This window comes from Equus przewalskii, chromosome X (assembly GCF_037783145.1).
Source record: "Equus przewalskii isolate Varuska chromosome X, EquPr2, whole genome shotgun sequence".
Taxonomy (NCBI): domain Eukaryota; kingdom Metazoa; phylum Chordata; class Mammalia; order Perissodactyla; family Equidae; genus Equus; species Equus przewalskii.
In genome coordinates this window covers 123,847,162-123,866,351 of record NC_091863.1, presented here as the reverse complement: position 1 = coordinate 123,866,351, position 19,190 = coordinate 123,847,162, and the positions used below count along the sequence as shown (strand labels likewise).

At 43.2% G+C, this 19,190-nt stretch overlaps 1 protein-coding gene across 7 annotated transcripts in view; it reads left to right on the top strand.

The window, feature by feature from the left end:
- The window catches only part of GAB3 (GRB2 associated binding protein 3), a 99,398-nt gene that overhangs the window by 18,697 nt on the left and 61,511 nt on the right, over window positions 1–19,190 (top strand). Inside the window, exon 1 of one of the 7 annotated variants that reach the window (XM_070604645.1) lies at window positions 18,295–18,433. The exons of 5 other annotated variants lie outside the window; for them this stretch is intronic. The gene's annotated coding sequence lies outside the window, so the exon portion shown is untranslated. Of the gene's footprint in view, window positions 1–18,294; window positions 18,434–19,190 lie in introns of those variants that run through there. One more of the 7 variants, XM_070604646.1, reaches the window with a different exon arrangement.

Sequence of the window (19,190 nt, the reverse complement as noted above, 5' to 3'; positions counted from 1 at the left end):
TGCCACTACTGGCTATCTGTTCCTTCTCTCTTGTGTCAAACAGGCTGAGGGGTGCCACTTGTCATGAGCCTACCTAAGAGACTATAAGTTGTGAATTAAACTGTAAAGTTCACTACCACCAACACATCTTGGGTAAAACAGTAGGGAAAATAAAGAGGAAAGGAAAAGAAAATCAGTAAACTGTCCTAGCGAGGCAGAACATGAATGGTCACTGTGGTCCTGAATTCCTGTTCGCCTCCGGCTCAGCCAGTGCCTCAGCTGATCAAGGTTCTTTACCTGGTGAGACGACCTAAACACTCCTTTCTGAGGAGTCTGTCTCCTTGGTGGTCCTACTAGTGGGTTTTGGGGGCTGGGAGATTAGGGTATTTGGAGTCATCCAAATGCCCTCAGATGTCTCCATTGCCGTTCTCAGGATCCCAGTCGCTCTTAAGCATGCTCTTGCTCTCATCTATAAGACCTGGTAGAATAATTTGGCACCTTGCAATATTAAACTCTGGGGTTTGTTTTGGGCTGTCTCAGCCTGTAACTGTAAGATGTGAGACAGGCTTTTAGCACTGTCATAGAAAATCTACTTTTTCAACCGTGCTTTGAGCCAAGAATATAGGTCTTTGAGCTTGTCATCTTTAAGTTCTACAGCGCATTTGGAAGCAAATGCCTACCTCAGAGTCCTAGAATGCCTTATGCCCTTCATTGCTGTTCTGTGGTAGTGAACACTGAGCTCCCTCTCCCCATCCCACCCCCCAAAACCCTTATCTTCAATGGGCACATCATCCCAGGTAACTACATGATCATTTAATTAGGTCACTAAAAAACAGTTGTGGCATCTGCAGAAGCATCTTGAGGCTAAACTGTCAAGAAAGACTACAAAATCTTTATTCTAGCTGTAAGGGAGACTGGAAAAGAAAGAGCATTAATGGGAATGCAGCAGAAGGGAAAAATATGACAATGATTTTGGAGAAATAATCCATGGGACTTGTTGATTGCTTAATTAAAAGGTATGTGGGAGAGAGGGGACATTGAAAAGGGTGCCTAGCAACCCCAGCTGCAGTGCAGCACTGTAAACTTTAGTGATTTGAAGGGATGTTAAAGATAATCTAAGTAACTGCTGACCACGTTTTTGACCAGTCATTTGTTATCTGGACACTTTCAGTGACAGGAAACTGGTTACATAACATGCTTCCCAAATAATTTTGCGATAGCTCTGACCGTGAGACTCTGATCCTGGTATTACTGCTTCAAAATACACAGAACACGTCTCATTCTTTTTCACCTTGAGGACCCTGCAAATATCCAATATAAAGGTTGCTAGTTTGTTCAGCCATTCCTTTTGAGTTTCCATATCATCTTGATACACCTCCTCTGAACTGATACCAGAACTGACTAAACTCCATATTTACAGTGTCCAGGGCAGAGCAGAGCAGAACAAGATGATCACTCTTCATCTGGACGCTGTGCTTCTGAGAAGGCAGCTGGAGATTCCATTAGCTTTGTTCTGGCAGCCACACTGCACCGTTGACTCACATTGAGCTTCCTGTCAAGTGAACTTAGTTTTCCTCTGTGCTTTTGCTAAGCTATCTTTTCTCCAGTCTATTCTTGTGCTGTTGGTGTTTTGTTTTGTTTAAGCCTGGGAACTGGACCTTACATTTATTACTGTTAAATTTCTTCTTGTTTGCAATTTGTCCTTCATGCCAGTCTGTCAAGATCTTTTTGGATCCTGATTATATCATATAAGCACTGTGAGAGGGAGCATGAGAGAAATGACCTTCATCTGGGGGCAAGTCCTTGCAGCTGGCACATTCAGGTGGGGGCATACTGAGTGTAAAGTAACTGTGGGACCTGTAACAATCATTTGGGTAAATTTGTCCAGAGCTCAGGAGTGGACCTGGGCCTGAGATGGAGGTTTGGTGGTCACTAGGGTATAGGTAGTAGCTGAAATCATAGGGTGGATGAGACTATCCAAAGAGAATGTGATGAGTAAGAAGGAAAAGGACCTAGGACAGGACTTTAGGAGATTCCCACAGTTAGAGAGGAAGAGGAAAGGTGCTGTGAAGCTGAGAGAGCTAAGAGGGGAGCACAGGTAGAGTCTGTATTGGCAGGGGGAGTGCCAGTCAGCCCTCCTCTTCCCAGGGCTCTGACGGAGCACAGACAAGGAAGTGCAAAGGAGCACAAGACAAGGCAGATGGATGCGAAACAGCTGTTTTATCGCTGAAACAAGCTGAAGTAGAGAAAGCCACTTGGGCTTGAGGCCAAAGTGGGGCTTCCTACTCTTTCTGGTGAAGCTGATTCCCAATATTAGTGGTTTAGGAAGAAATGGGTAGGAGGATGGCAGAAGTGTGGCAGTGAAAGAGAAGAGAGATGGAGTTGCCATATACTGAGATTTGGAAGCCTGTGGAAGGAAGGAACTGCCCCAGGGGCTACATTATAGAAAGATGTCTTGTGAACAGCCTCTGCCCAATTTTTTTTGAAAATTTGCTTTTATTTTGGAATTATAAACTTTACTTTTCATTTCACTCAGACTTGTAAATGACATAAGAGAAATGGAGCTTAAAGAGTCACAACAAAGGGATGAGAGTGGGCTGTGGTGGAGAGGGGTATATGTGTGGTTAGTATATTCATACCATAATTTATTCAACCTTTTGGTGGATATTTAGTTTCTTTTCGATTTTTAGCCAATATAAATAATGACATCAACATCCATGAATATACATCATTGCGCACATGTTTGAAAGTTTTTTGCCCATCTGCTGGGCAAAGGTATCACAGTTTTAATTAGTAATTTCTGGATATATGACTTGGGGCCATTTGTTCTTCTTCTGTGAAATACTTATTCATATGTTTTGCCCATTTTTCCTATTAGGTCACTTATATTTACCTTAATATTTCATGGAAGCTCCTTGTGTGTCTCGTTTATTAAATTGTAGCTCCCTACGTATTAATTATCTCAACTTTGTTCAAGGGGTCTCTCACTGTGTAGATATTTTTGATTTTTTGTAAGCAAATCTGTAAATCTCTTCATTTATAATTTCTGTGGCTTGTTCAGCATCTCATAGTTATATTCATGTAATGTTAAACATAAAAGATTGAAAGAAAATGTAGAAAAATATTTTTTATAATTTTAGAATGGGGACGGCCTCCAAACTTGTGTCAAGCTGGCTGTGCCCAAAAGCCCTGTGTAACCCAGCCCTGAAGCATGCTGGGAAGCCCTGGCTGGGGTGGCTCCACATCTGCTGTCTCAGTAGCTAAGGGTGGGTGTTAGAGTGGAAACATGGATCAAAGGTGGTTCCCTTCCCTTGTTGAGCACCCCCTCGGTTACTTGTCTGCCTCCCTCCCTGCACTGTGAGCCTGTGAGCACAGGGGCTGTGGTGGACTTGCTCAGTGTCATCTCCCGAAGACCTGGAGTGAATGACATCAAAGTCGGGGTTTCTTCCCTTGTGAGTTGGTGTCCAGTGCCTGAAAATGCACTGTCTTACTGCCAAGGAGAGCTTCATATGTCCAGCTTAGTGACCTGGAAAGTGTGTGGGTGAAACCTGCCCATCCTCCCTCTCTTCACGTCTCTCATGCTGCAGTGTTTTTGTTTGTTTGACTTACTCATATCTATATCCCCAGTACTTAGCAAAGCCTTTCACTAGAGACTTTCTATTCAGGTAACTCAGCTTATTCTGCTTTCTTTACAGATAAGAATTTTGCCTTGCTTTACACTGAGATAAATGCCTTGCTATTACTTACTAAAAGTCAGCAGCAGCAACATGCCAGCTAGGTCCCCTGATGGGCTGTTTTGTGATCCCCTCCCAGGCCTCCTTTTTGGTAGTTGTTTCGGTTCATCATCACCAGTTCCTATTTCACAAGAAGCGAGTCTGTTATGTTGTGGCTTTCAGTGCTGACAAGAAATCAGTGGTTTGGGGTCTTTGGCCATGAGAACGGTGTAAGTAGAATTTAAACTGAAGTTTAAGGAGTAATTTTACTCCACCCAAATTTTCACACCAAATGAGAATCCTAACACTGCCTTGCCAAAAAGTGTACTGTTCAAAGGCTTAGCCCCTAAAATGTTATCCTGATTGATATTATAAAGCAAATATGAAAGAAATGAAATGTATTGTCAGATAATTACCTCCAAGACAGATGCTTGACTCAGAAAGTTTTTGTATTTGAGATCTTTTGAACTTTAAAAAACAGATAACGCTCATAACTGTTAACTATTTGGGCACAGCAAAAGACGCAAACTTCTTCAATAACATTGATACCAAGCTGGGTAAAGAGATTATAGTACAAAAAAGAAAACTCTAGATCAATCTTACTTAATATAGATATGAGAAACTAATTCCAGAGGTCTTGTATTTAAATGTAAGAAAATGAAATATAATTTCCAGAAGAAAATATTGTAGAATCTCAATCTGATCTTGATGTGGGGAAAACCTTCCTAAACATGGTACCAGAGGGAAAAACTATAAAGGAAAAGAGATTTTTGCTATATGAAAATAAAACTCTTTTGTTCATTCATTTATTCATTCATTCAGTCCTTCAACAAACATTTAGTGATCATCTCCTATATGCCAAGCACTATTGTAGGCCTTAGGTACTTCCAAAACAATACCCACTTACAAGGCAAATAACAAAACGTGAAAAATTTTTGCTTATGTGTCAAGCAAAGAGTTCATATCCTTCAACTCTATGAGTAATCCTTATCAATCATTAGAAAAAGATCAGCATCCCAATTGAAAAATGGGCAAAGTATATGAACAGCAGTTTACAGAAGAAGGTCTAGAAAGGCATATGAAATACAAGAAATAATATCTAACCTTTAGACCCCAGACAAATACAAATTTAAACAGCAAGGTGCTCTTTTGCTTTGGTCTATGTGACTGCTAGAGTTTTAAAAGAAGTTTCTGAGAAAGACGGCAGAAAGAAAGTAACATATTCCTGAGTACATGGTTCCATAATTCCTTTCTGTGAAACTCATGAAAAAGAATGGAAAGAATCCAAAATAGTGAAGAAAAATCCAACCAAGTCACAGAAAGACCTTAGATTAGTTATACGTCTCATCTTATCAGTTTTGACAAAGTAGAAGAAAGATTTCTGAAGGATTCCAGTGAAAAATCTTTCCCTTGAAAGGAGAGGAGTATGGCGGGGCTAAGCCTCCATTCTGGATTCTCAGAGTCATGAGCGGAGAGGAACAGGGAAGGAAGTGGATGGAGGTTTAAGGCGAGGGGAGATGCGCAGTGGTGCCTAGGAAAGGGAGCGAGTGTGCAGACTCGGAAGGCATCTTCTGATGGCCTACTTGCGCCGAGAGCCCACCTGACGTTACTGCTCACACACTGAATTCAAAGTGAGACTGCTTAGTGGTGTTGCGTCTGAGTGTGCTTGTTCTGGACCAGTGCTCATCAATTTACTCAACAAACGTTTCTGAACCCTGACTTGCACATGTGTTCCCAGGGGAAGGGAAGAGCATTTGGATCAGCAGTGAGGAGGAACTGTCAACAATAAAGGATTCTTCCTACTAGCAGATGTATGTACTTTGAGGCAAGCAATTAATGAATCCAAGTTGAAGTCGAGAACATTCTTTTCCTCTCCAGGTACCTGGGGATAAGTTGGCAGGCAGGTGCCCTCTGGGATTTTAGCTTCTCCCATACTGAGACAGGAGCTTAAATAAACACTGGTGACTTGTGGTCTCCTGGGTGGAGTAGCTTCTATTGATTCACAGTTATGTGTCGGCCAGAGGCTGGGAGGTGGTTTTGGCAACTTCCTGCAGCCAGAAGAGTATTTAGAGCTGATGAACCACCCTGTAAAAATCCCTTTGGGGCCACAGCTGACTGCTTGAAGTCCCACCCACCCTGAGGTGCTGCCACGATCTGAGATGTGATGCCTTTGAGGACAGCTCACTTTCTTTTCTTCCTCCCTGTCCCCCTACACCTCAGGCTCACATGTAACAGGTGTTTCAAGCATAGGCATCTCTACTTTTTAGGAATCATATATCGCACTGTTGTTCTCTACAGTTTCTGGTTGTAGCGTCACATTTTCAGAAACTCTCTGTGGCTGCCAGTGTTAGGTAAATGTCCACCTCTATTTTCTACTTTATTTCATTTTACTGAGGTCATAATAGTTTATAACATTGTGAAATTTCAGTTGTACATTATTGTCAGTCACCATATAAACGTGCCCCTTCACCCCTAATGCCCACTTCCCAACCCCCTTCCCCTCTGGTAACCACTTCTGTTTTTTCAGGACTATTATAATTTCCTCATTTAAATGTGAATCTTTAACCCAGGCATAATTTCTTCTGATTATATGTGGAATGAGATAGAGTTTCATTAATTCATTCAACAAGATTTACTGAGCTCTCTCTAGGCATCAGACACTGTTGGGACATTTTAGAAAGGTTTTCCTCAGTATTAAACCTCAGATATCTTATACCTAATAACACAAGAGATCAGGTTTTCCAGATGCTTTCCAAATTCATGTATTTTAGGAAAAGAACAGGAGAATCTCTTGCTAGACTGTAAGCTCATTTTTATAATATGGTGCTGTATTTTCTTCTCTCTTAGACCTTTTATCCTAGGCTTTGTAACCCAAATACACTCTCTCCCATAATCCCAGTTGATTCATCTCATTCCTTTCTTCCTGCCTCACTCTTTGGGTGTTTGAAGCTCTTTAGCCTACATTGCTATCATCAGTGGGTAGCAGCTTCTGATCTCACTACCACGTGTGGGTAAGACCCAGGCTTCTGAAGACAATGATGTGAATTTAAAGCCCACCTCTGCCTAAGATTAGCTCATGCCATCAGGCAAATCCTTTCACCTCTTTGCACCTCAGTTTCCTCGTATGTGTAGAATGGTATAAAGAGTATACCTCATAGGGTCTGTGTGCAGGCTAAATGATTTAATATAATCTATCCAAAGCAGTTGGAACAGTTCCCGACATATGTGTTAATCATTATTATCACTCTTGTCTATTTTGAGAGATCTGTGTTACTGCAGTTCTTTCTATTACTCTGATACTGATATCTTCTCATTGTTAATGGACTCCTCTGGAGACAGTCCCAGGAGACCTCACACCTGTGTACTCAGCTTGAGCAGTGGTGAATGTCCCTAGGGGACACCCATGGGTGTGATGGTAATATTTTTTCATTTTTTATTGTAGTAAAATAGACATAATATCAATTATTTTAACCATTTGTAAATGTACATTGACAGTGTTGTGTAACCGCCACCACTATCTGTACCCAACACTGTAATTTAAAAAGCTCATTCTCATGTGTCCATGCCTTTGCAAGTTGTCTGCTGAGAAGAGCCTCCCCTCAACTATTTTGTTCTGAGCTCAGCTCAGTTGTTACTTCCTCTATATTGTCCCTTCCCCCAACCTTCTTCCAGAGTTTCTTACCTCCTTTGTGTTTCCCTTCAACCTCAGACTCTTAATCTATCACAGAACTTACTAGAGTTTAAAATAACTGTTTATTCCTGAGTTGGTTTTATCCCATTGTTTCAACCTACCACTTTGCATCCTGAGCCTGGTACCTAATGTATTGGTGACACTCCCAGGTTCATAACGCCTGCAAATTTGATTAGCTTGTCTTAATGACCTCTAAGATTCTGCCACACAAGAAATAATGAAAAGGTAGCCAGGACATTCAGTGGCATTTAGGTTAACAATACATGAGGAAGGTCAAGTCCATGTCATGCAGTGTGGCACACTTATCTCTGCCGAACATTCCTTCTCAGGATTCCTCCTTCTAAGGCCCACCACATTGCAGAGATACTGGACTTTTCTGCCTCTGTTGACAAGCCATGGAAGCAGATCCTGTGGGCCAGGCCATATCCAGGACAATCACAGGAAGTTATTCCACGCCTGGGACAAGTCCCAGCTCTATCTGGCAGTGAGCAGAAGGTTACAGGCCATCAGGCTGAAGGGTCACCAGCAATCCCAGGGCTGGTGGCACTGAGCCAGGGCAGAGAGTAGTAGTGTGACCTGCTCCTGGAAATTCCCAACCCACTGCCCTTGGGTCTCATGGCTTTTGTGGTCCCCCTTGGCAAGGAAGTAGAAGGCGGAGAGCAAGGGCCCTCTTGAGTAAAGCACAGCAGAAAATAGGATATTAACCAGAATTCTGTTTCTTTGATGATGTTCACCTTTTACAACACATAAACACACACCAAACCTCCTGAGCATTTTCAAGGTGAAACCACTGGGAAGAGAATGGGAGCTCGGCTTAGAGGAGCAGGTCTTGGGAAGTTACCCAAAATCTCCAAGTCATTACCAAATGCTTTCTTTCATCTCATGTTCTGGGACCACATCCCAGATTCCTGGGGGCCTTACAAATGGCAGTCAGGGATCGAGTTGTTAGGTTTTCTAAACATTAACTGGCATTTACTAAGTATATGTCAATAGCAACACAACAACAAGAAAAACGTGGTGGGGGAAACCTGTTCATAGTCAGAGGAATAGGGATGAAGAGCGATGTAAAAGGAAAAGTCAGTAAATCAGACAAGAGGAAGCCTTATTTCTCTTTCCTTTTTTTCCTCTGTGTCTTCTGGACTCCAGCGAAGAATGTTTGTATGTGAAGGGACAGAAATATTCCGCTCTGGAACACTGAGCTAAATCAGGGAAACAGCTTTGACAGTTCCATGTGCTAGAACAGTCTTTGCTGAAAGTACTTTAACATGTGGCTTTGAGGGTAGCGTGCTCTGTTACTCTCCAAATACCTCCTGGTAAACTGCAGGAGTGGCAGGAGCAACCAGCTTGAAAACTTGCCTGGTAAAGTTTTAAGATATTGCACTGGGTCACCAACCAAGTTGAATGGGTATATAGTACCCTTTTCCTGCTGTGGCTCTGTTTCCTCTCTTCCTTAATTTCAATTAATTTTTATTCAGTTTCTTAAATTAAACAGAGTTCTCGAACACTGAAAGGGGAGCCATGAGATTTGGATCAATGAATAAGACAATTCATCTCTCTGAGGACAAGCTTCTTTTTCTGGAAAACTGGCTGCCTTGACCACTTCACAAGATTATGAATATAAGTCGATAAACTTGTAAGAGAAAGAAATGCCATCAGTGAAAGTTCATTTGCCTTTGTTCCATGCAGGGGACTGTGAGAACTGGATAACACATTACAGAAATTACAGAATAATAGTATCTGCTCAGTTGCAAACCAGAGCCTCTGATTCAGCCTGGATCCCTCCCTCTCCCTCATGGCCCACATGTAATTGGGACAATTCCTCTCCCCACCATATCTTCCACCATCTGGCTGCTGCCACCTCTCTAGCTTCGTCCTTATTTTACTGTCGCTCCAACCCTCCTGGCAGTTACAAATTCGTCCATGTGGCACATTCTGTGACAGCACTTGGCTCATGAGACCACTGTGAGCATCATAAGAGCAGGGCCTGGGTCATATTCATCTCTGTATCCCCTGCACACATCCCGTTCAATGAATGTCTTTTCACTAGAGCATTGAGTACATTTCCATTTAATGTAATTTACTGATGCATTTGGACTGAAATCAAGCATCTTATTTTGTGCTTTTTATTTGCCCCATCTCTTCTAGGTTTCCTTTTCTGTACTTTCTTGACTTCTTTTGGATTGAGTATCTTTCTGTAAACTTATTTAGAAACTTAATTAGATCCCCAGAAGGTTGTAAATAAATGTACAGGAGGCCAATGGCCTTATCCGCAGTTCCCTGAGTGTCAGTATCTCATACAACTCTAGTCCAGTCTCACAACCAGCAAATGATATTGGTGCCATCCAAGAGCTGCTGCAAGTTTCACCTATTGTATGTGCACTTGTATGTGTGTGTGTGTGTCTCAGTGAAATTTCGTCACATGTGTAGAGTCATATGACCACCACTGCAATCAATATACAGATCTGTTCTAATACAAGAATTCTTCCTGTTAACGTTTTAGAGCCACACCACTTCAGTCAGTCTTTCATTCGGTCCACAACAATGCACTGAGTATGGGTTGTACACCACAACTTTTAAAAATGCTGGAGGTACTTCAGGGACCAAAACAGGTGACATTCCTGCCATCAAAGAGCATACAGACTAGGCAGACTAAAGTCCCAGGGAGAGTAGGAGACCAGTTGATGTTCATTGGCTGTGTCTTGGTTTCTAGAGTTCCTTTATTCTGCCTGTGACTTCAGATGCTCCCCACTAGTTCCACTTCCAACTTTGTACCTCTCTTCATATGTCATAGTGAGAAAACCTCCATCGGGCCAATTCACACACAAGTTGAAAGTTTTTCACAATAGCTCCAGGCCTTGCTGTCTATATGTTCTTAGCAACATTTTTTTCTCCTTGATGTCTCTAATCTGAGGCAAATCCTGCAGCCTGACCAATCAGGCCACCAAAAAAGCAGTGCAGGAGACCAACACCTGTAAGCAATCAGAACAATCAGAATCTGAGCACCAAATGTTGGCGCTCTGGACACTCTTGGCCAGGACAGTGTGGAACACATCCATGAGTCAGGAGGGGAAGAGGCCCACACAGTTCCTTTTGGAAGGTTAAGTCGAAAACTGCCATTGCTGAAATGACAGCGATATTGAAGGTTCAAACCCTAGAGCTCCAAATGCAGCTAGATGGAGGTTTTGTCTCCTCAGCTCGAGTAGGAAAGCCTGGCTATGAAGGCAGGTTGCTGACCCCTCCTGTGCACATGCGAAGGAAATGATTTCATAGCTTTGGGATTTCACCGCTGCAGAGCAGGCAGGGGGCCAATTCTGCTGAAACAAAGGGACTGTAATCACTCTTGCCCGAAAAGCAGTTTAAATCAGAGGTGTCTCTTTACAACCTCAGAGACTTCCAGGATGTTTCTCAGTTCATTTCAGTGTCTTTTGACAATGGATGCAATCCAGATGGGCCACTTCAATTTTATTGGAGTGAATTCTGGAGCCCAAGAAGTGAAACTTGCTAAAACCTAGCCAGGTTGATTTTACTGTGCAAGTAGAATTGAGTGCAGGAATAAAGTGCTCAAACTTCCAAATTGTGCCCATGGTAACCTTCAGCCTTGATAGCCTGTCTCGTTAACTGACAAAAGCTCATCTTAGGTATGCTTAGGTTATCACTCTCACACCCCAGTTTAACCCTGAATAGCATGCTGCAACGTCAGCATATAGCCTTTGCTGTGTTTGAGTTAAAAGTCCAGCACCAAGTCTTGCCTGACTGCCTGAGGTCCAGCTAAGAGACTGTGTCTATCTAGTTCACCATCACATCCCCAGCTCCTAGCACAATAAATATGCGATGAGTAAATCCTGATGGTTAGGTTTGTTATGAACCCACAAAACTAGTCATGTTTCTCAAGAGTAGTGTTTTCAACCTAGGTCTATGACACCATGAAATCATGTTTTGGATTCATTCATTCAACAAGTATGTTGTGAACAACTCTTCTGTGCTAGGCACCACCAGGCCCAGAGAATCCAGCAGTGATCAAGACAGGCAAGGCCTCTGCTGCTACTAGTGGGGGATGGAGGGAAACAGACACTAAACTTCAAACAAACAACCAAGAAAGAAAAATATGAGGTATTGAAAGTGGTATGTAGGGAATTAAAACAGGGTGATGTGGTAGAAAATGACTGTGTGGCTGATCAGAGAAGGTCTCTCTGAGGAGGTGACAATTAAGTTGAAGTCTCAATGATAGGAAGCTGAGATCCGAATGACAGCCATACAAAGATCTGGTGAAAGAGTATACCAAGAAGAAGGAACAAGTAGGGCAAAGGCCCTAAGATGGAAATGAGACTTCACATGCTCAGGAGCTGCAAAAAAAACCTATGGGAAAGAGCAAGAGAGTGGTTGAGATGAAGTGAGAGAGACGGGCAGGGCCAGTTTATGTGGGGACTTTCTACACCAGATTGAAGAGTTTGGATTTTATTATTAAGGCACTAGGAAGCCTTTGGAAGGGGCTAATCAAGGGAGCAACAGGATCTGATTTATGTTTTTCAAAGGCATTGACTTCTTCGTTGAGAGTGAATTTATAGGGGGAGTTGAGAGTGGATGTGGGAAAACAAGAGGCTGTTTCAGTTACCTAGGTGAAAGACAAAGGTGACTGGGACTCGGGTGGTTGTAGGCAGATGTATGGAGAGAAGTGGATTGATTTGGAGTGTTTTGAAAGCAGAGTCAACAGAACTTGCTAATTGGATATGGAGAGTGGAAGCAAGCATCACTCCAAGTTTGGATTTAGAAAATGAACGGATGATGGTACCATTTACTGAGATATTGGAAGGCTGGAAGAAGAGTAGGTTTCAGGGGCATGAAATCAAGAGCCTAGTTTTGGGCATGTTAATTTTGAGAGACCTCTTAGATATTTGAGTGAAGATGTCAGACGGTTGGTTATACAGATCTGAAGTTCCTGGGAAAGACCCGGGTTGGAAACGTAATTTTGTAAATCATCATCAAATAGTTGGTAGTTAAGGGAAATGAGACTGGATGAGGCCACTAAGTGAGAATGTGTGTAGTTCAATAAGGGAAGGCAGTCCAGAACAGTGTGTGTGTGTGTGTGCGCACGTGCACACGTACACATATGCACACGTTTCTTTTTTCTGTGAGGAAGATTGGCCCTGAGCTAACATCTGTTGCCAATCTTCCTCTTTTTGCCTGTGGAAGATTATCCCTGAGGTAACATCCATGCCAGTCTTCCTCTGTTTGTATGTGGGATGCCACCACAGCATGGCTTGATGAGTGGTGTGTAGGTCTGCGCCCAGGATCCGAACCCATGGAACCTCAGGCCACTGAAGCGGAGTGCACGAAATTAACCACTACACCACTGGGCCAGCCTCTGCATGCAGGTTTCTGGTGAGAGAAGCTCCCTATATTTCACCATGTTCTCTAAGGGGCTCAAAACCCATAAAAGGTTAGGAATTCCCTGCTGAAACAGTGCACCTTGAGGTTGTGGTTCAGAGATAGATGTAGTCCACTTGTTTTGATAAGGTATATACTCTGAGGTAGGAGCAGAAGGTTTAGAGATATTTTACGAAACTGTCTTTTGATCTCTATCTACCCTGAGGCTCCAGACCAAATGGTGCCATCCAGAATGCTCTTCCTTTTCAGGTGGATTTCATGTATACTATGCTTCTTGACTTCTACCCTCTTGACATCCCTTTTCACTTTGTCCTTTCTTCTCATCCTTGGCCAGTTACCTTTGGAAAGGGGGCTGCCTTTATGCATCACAATCTGCAGAGATGCTTGTTAAAAATACGCATTCCTGGGCTCAAGACCAGGCCCAGTGAATTCAGCTCTCTGGAGGTGAGCTCCAGGAAAGTGCATTTTTAGCAGCTCTCTGGGTGATTCTCTTCATTTCTCCCACAGCTGTTTCTTTCTGTACTTCAGGTTCACTGATCATTTCTTCAGTGTCTAGTATGTTATTATGCCCATCCAGTGAATTTTGCACTTCAGATGTTATATTTTTTACCTCCACAGGTTCCGTTTTGTTCTTGTCTGTATCTTCCATTTCTCTCCTCATTATTTACATGTTTTCCTTTAAATCTGAAACATTATAATAGCTGCTTTAAAATTCTTGTCTACTTATTCCATCGTCTCTGTCACTTTTAAGTCTCTGTATACTGACTGATTTTTCTCCTGATTATGAGCCATAGTTTACTGCTTCTTTGCATTTTTCGTACTTGGATGCATTACATTGTAAATATTATATTGTTGACTGTCTGGATTTTTCTATCTTTCCTCAAAAAGTGTTAAACTTTGTTTTAGCAGGCAGTTCAGTAACTTGAAGATCAGCTTGATCATTCCAAGCCTTCTTTTTAAGCTTTCTTAGGGCAGGTCTAGAGTACCTATACTCTAGGGCTAGTTTGGCCTACTCTTAACTCTAAGGTGTGGCTTTTATAGAGTCTCTACTGAATGTTCCAGGTTTCTCCACTCTAGCTGGTCAGAACTCGGGCATCTCCCAACCATGTGTGAGCTCTGATAGCTATTTAGTTTGTGCATCTCTGGTAGTTGTTTTTGGATTCACCTCATGGGGTTTCGCCCTATGCATGAATAATAACATACATTAGTATTCAGCCAGAGCCTTATGGGGGAGTTTCTATGTCAATTTCTGGAGCTCTTCTTTACACAGCTCCCTCCTCTCTGGTACCATATATTTGGTCTTGTTTTCTAGTTGGTTTTATGGGTAGGGAGCAAGTTCAGTGCCAGGTACACCAATGTTGCCAGAAGTGGAAGTTCTCCCCAGTGACTTAGATGCACAAGAATGGTTGGGGAATGTATTATTTTGCTGGGGCTGTACCCAAGTACCACAAACTGAATGGCTTAAATAGAAATTTGTTGTCTCACAGTTCCAGAGGCTAGAGGTCTGAGATCAAGGTGTAGGCAGGGTTGGTTCCTTCTGAGGGCTATGAAGAAAGGGTGTGTTCCAGCCCTCTCTCCTTGGCTTGTTGATGGCTGTCTTCTCCATCTGTCTCTTCACAATGTCTTCCTTCTATGCAAATCTGGGTCCAAATGTTTCCTTTTTATAAGGACACCAGTCATATTGTATTAGGGCCCACTCTAATGACCTCATTTAACTTAGTAAAGACCCTGTCTCCAAATGCAATCACATTCTGAGGTCCTGGAGGGTAGGACTTCCACACTTGAATTTAGTGGGGACACAAGTCTGAATCCCTCTTCCCTAGATACTAAAGTGGTGGCAATTTTCCAAACCTGCCATTGTACAGCACCCACCTCGGCCTTGCAGGTGCTTGCCCCTTTATTTCACCTAGTGGGTCACTCTCTATCAAGAAATAAACTAGGAGGTGTTTGTAAACTGTGAAATCAGCATGTTGGTTTAAGAGAAGAGCAACACATAGCTTTTACTCTCAGAAGGATGAGATTCAATGGTTCCTCTAACAATTCCATCAAAATGAGCAGGACTGTGGTCGTTTTAGCCTCCCTCAGATTCTAGAAATGAGCACAAACACTTTTCCACAAAGTTACAGGATGTTGCAGGTTTTTGTTGTTGGAGATGACACTGGTGGGGTGGCAATGAGTCAGCTTGGTGGCTGTGGCAGGAAAGACTGATGAGAAATGGATCTTTTGATGGTCAGAGCTGGAAAAGCCCTCAGAGCCCATCAGTGTACAGTGGTGGAACATGGGCTCCAGATGGGAAAAGCATTTTCTCCAGGGAAAGTGGTGTCTTGTGCCCTGGGGGCTAATGCTCCCATTGTCATTTTATGTTAATTGCAAGTTAATAATGTTTTGCTGTCCATTTTTCATTGGTTCACTGCAATTATGCCATAAGGGAGATGGGACAAGGTTTATTATCTCTACTTACAGGTGGCAGGACTGACGTTCACAGCAGTAGAGTTAATTGCTCAGGGTCACCCAGAAAGTCAGAAGTAGAATCAGAATTCAAACACAGGTCTCCTGACTTTCAGTTCACCTGCCCCTTTTTTGCACTCTATTTCTCTGAGTCATCATTGTGGATACTTGTTGGCACAGTGATTCTGCTTTCTAGATCCTCTTGGCCCAAGACACGCTCATCTTCACAGTCTATCCTGAACTGTTGGCCTCATCCTTTTCTATCTTGGCTTCCCAAGCTGCTCATGACCTGCCCAGCAGAAGGAGGCCCAAGGGGAGAAGGTGGAGTCCAGCCCAACCATGGAAGCCAGCAATCCTGCTTTGTAAAATGTAAACATCTCCCCAATAAGAAGAGACAGAAGCTCTGTTCTGCATGCCTTTGTGAGCTTACCAATGCCCTACCAGACCAGCACCCTTCTGCCTTTCGTGCAGAGAGCCTGACACATAGTGGGTATTCAGTAACCGTTTATTGAAGGAATCCATGAAGATGTCCTGTACAGAGGAATTATTTTAAAATCCTTTTTATCCTAAAAGAAAACAAATATATCAAACCACATAAAACAATTGTATGGCCTAATGAATTATTATTAGGTAAGCCCCCTTGTAACCACCCACCAGTTGAAAAATAAAAAAATAACTTTGCCTCCATATGCCTTATCTCAATCACAATGTCCTCCTTTTCCCCATAAGTAACTACTGTCCTGACATGTATGGAAATCTTTGCGTTTTTTTATGTTCTTATCACTCAAATGAGCATCCCCTAGGCACTATAATTTAGTCTAGCACATTTAAAACATTTTTATTACCTTTTAAGTCTCATTCAATCCCTACATCCCCTCTTCTGTCCTTTCTTTTTCTCATCATTTATCTGTTGAAGCATCCGGGCCTTTGAGCTGCAGAATTTCCCACAATCTGGCTTTTGCTGATTGCACCCTCCTGCCAGCCTATCGAAGGCACAGAATGTCTGCTTGCTTCTCTTCCTGACTTAGCAACTCTTGGTGCTTAATACCTCTACAGTCCCTGCTAATTTACTGGGGACAGCGAAATGGTGAGACTCTAATTCCAACGTTTGTTTTGTCCAGAATGATGCTTGATTCTTCCCCCTTGCTTACCGGTGTGCAAGAAAATGAAGTGGTTCCTTCGTATCCTTTGAGGGTGACAAATTCTTTTTTTCTTTTTTAATATCGTGATGAACTCATGGATATAAACACATTTGATGAATCTCAAGCCACTGTAATTATTATATTTATTAAAGCTCAAATTCTTCCATCTTTGTCCAGTGGCTTTGTCCAGATTGGCTTCTGGGTCCTTTTGACATGACCCTAGTCATCTTTGATAACTTTCTTTGGCACTGTTTCACTGTAAACTTTGGTGCTGGCTGACTGCTTTCGGAGGTCTTGGTCACATATCTCCCATTTTCAGAAGCCTATAAGCCTGGTGGGACAGGACTTACATGGTCTCCTCTTCCACCTACTTAGCAAGGAACTCCAAGAATACGTCATTTCTTCTTTTGCATAATCGCCACTTTTAGGTAGGGATTTAAAACTCTAAGGGAGGGCATGCTGGTGAGTTTGCATGATTTAGCAGGAAGATTACGCTATATCCTATTCAAGTTCCTGGGTGACTATTCTTTTCTGTTTCTGCTCTCATGCCTGCCTTCCAGTTCTGCTGATCTACATGCACTTACCCAAAGCTTCGTGCCTCTTTCATCTTGATGCCTTTGCACATGCTGCTCCCTCAGCCCTTCTTCAGTCTCAGCTTAGCCATCACTTCTTCCTGGAAGCTTCCCCAGACCCACCGATCTGATAGAGATGTCTCTCTTATGTGTTCTTATAGCATTTTGGCTTTCCCTTATCATAGCACTTGTCTTGCTGACCGCAGTTGTCTGTTTATCCATCTACCCACTTTCCTGCTGCTCACGAGACTGTGAATGGCAGGACCTGCAGCTTGTTCACCTCTGTTTCCCCAGTGTCAGCATGGTGTCCAGCATATTAGTAGGCTATCAACAGATCATTGTTGAACGAATGAGTGAAACCCAGACTTGTCCACATCATTCTCTTCCTTGCACTCCTACTGCTCCCGGTTGACTCCTCTACTAGCACGCTCCTTGCCTGGGGTTGAAACCTACCTCCCTCCCCATCCCAGCTGGATAGCAATCTCTCTTAGGGACCAGCTCTAACCCCCTTCTCTATCTCTACCATCTGGCAGGATGCACGGTGACTCGGTGTTACTTCTTTCCCCAACACTGTTATTTAAGGATAAGAAATTTGTTTCCATAAAACTAATAGCAGTTAACTTGAAACTTGTTTCTGCACTCAATTTAACTTCCTCTTTTAGAATCATTTTTGGGAAGTACAACAAAGTTCCTCTTCACATTTCCCTACCAAAGTGCCTTTTGAAAGTTTGGGGTCCCCCAGGCTCCCCATGAAAGCTTTCCTAGGCAGGCCCACATGGCATTCTCTCATTCCCCCGGCCCCTGCCCTGGGTCCACTCTGGCTCAGGGAATGCTGGTACTAGGCCTTATGTTCCATTGCCTCAGGCACTTTCAGAAGCCTGAGTTTCCCACCTCCCACACCCCAAACCCCAAAGTGACACTTGAGCTCCTTCTCTCATGGTTAGTGGCTGCACCCTACTCCATACCATGTTTTTGCAACAGGAATTTATTGAATCATTAATTCTCCTCTCCCTCCTGGATCACTCTCTTGAGCACACAAACATGCTGATACTTCTCTCAGAAAAAAAAGGGCTTTTTATTCTCAGGCATAATTGTAGGTCATTTGTGACAGTTGGCCTCTCCCTCTTCAGTGCTTTATCAGATTCTCTGCTGCCTCAGATCTCATGTTCTTCGGGCAGGGAGGGAGTTGAGAATGCTCCAAACGGTGGCTTTTCCTTTTCCCCTGGCCTCTTGGTCAAAGCTGGTGGGCTTATAAATGTGTCAGGCATAAATGAAGCTAGAGATACAAAAGACTTCCTGTCCCAGTGGTCACCATGCCTCCTGGCAGAACCCCACACTTCCTGCTGTCACACATGCCACTGCATAGGAGAGCAAACCACAGAGCTATAAATCTCTCCACTTGCATTTGCCAACTGCAGCATCGAGCATCTCTGATGGAAGAAAGCCCTGCTTTCAGCCTGTGAGCCTGGTGCACGTGTCTGTTCTCTACAGCAGAAATCAAGGGTATGCTGTCCATTGGGGCTGGCCGGGTGGCATGCACTGAGCAAAGGGCACCTAAACATAAGATAGGGAACTTGAGGCAGGTCCTCACTCACTTCTGCCTGGCTCCAGGAGATGACAGGGAAGTTTACAGATACTGAGGACTCCTTCGAATGGCTGGCGGGGCTATGGTCAACTGCAAAGACCTCTTTCCCCAGGCCTCATACCCAAGGGGATAGGTCATCCCTTTATCTGTTTGGATTTACACCTCTCCTTGGTACTGTCCGCAGCAAACATTTTAGATCAAGGGTGAGTGGGGAGCCGAGAAGCTCCCCCTCGGTAGCTCCAGTGGTGTGCCAAGCAGCCTGCCATATCTTGGTTCTGGTTTCTTTGGAGCATCAGTGCCTCCTTTCTTTTCTGAGCATGGACTAAGCTTTGCCTGATCAAAGCTTAGTCTTAGTTCAAGACTTGGCTCTTTCCAAGATTCCTATTGTGCTAAGGAAAGTTCCTTTCAATTGTTATAGTGTTTCTCAACAGGGCACTGATAGCTTTAGGCCAGACAATTCCTGTACCCACCAGCCTTTATGACAAGCAAAACACACCTATTTTCAGAGTCCCCCTAGGGCATCTCAATGCCTGGTTGAGAAGCACTGTTACTTAGAGGGTGAATGCCTAAGTGTCTTCCATCTTTAAAAAAAAATCCCTTGACCCCAGAGCTCTCCCTCTTGGGGAGTTTTATAGAAAGACAGTCATATCAACTTCAGTTAATGATAATCCTCTC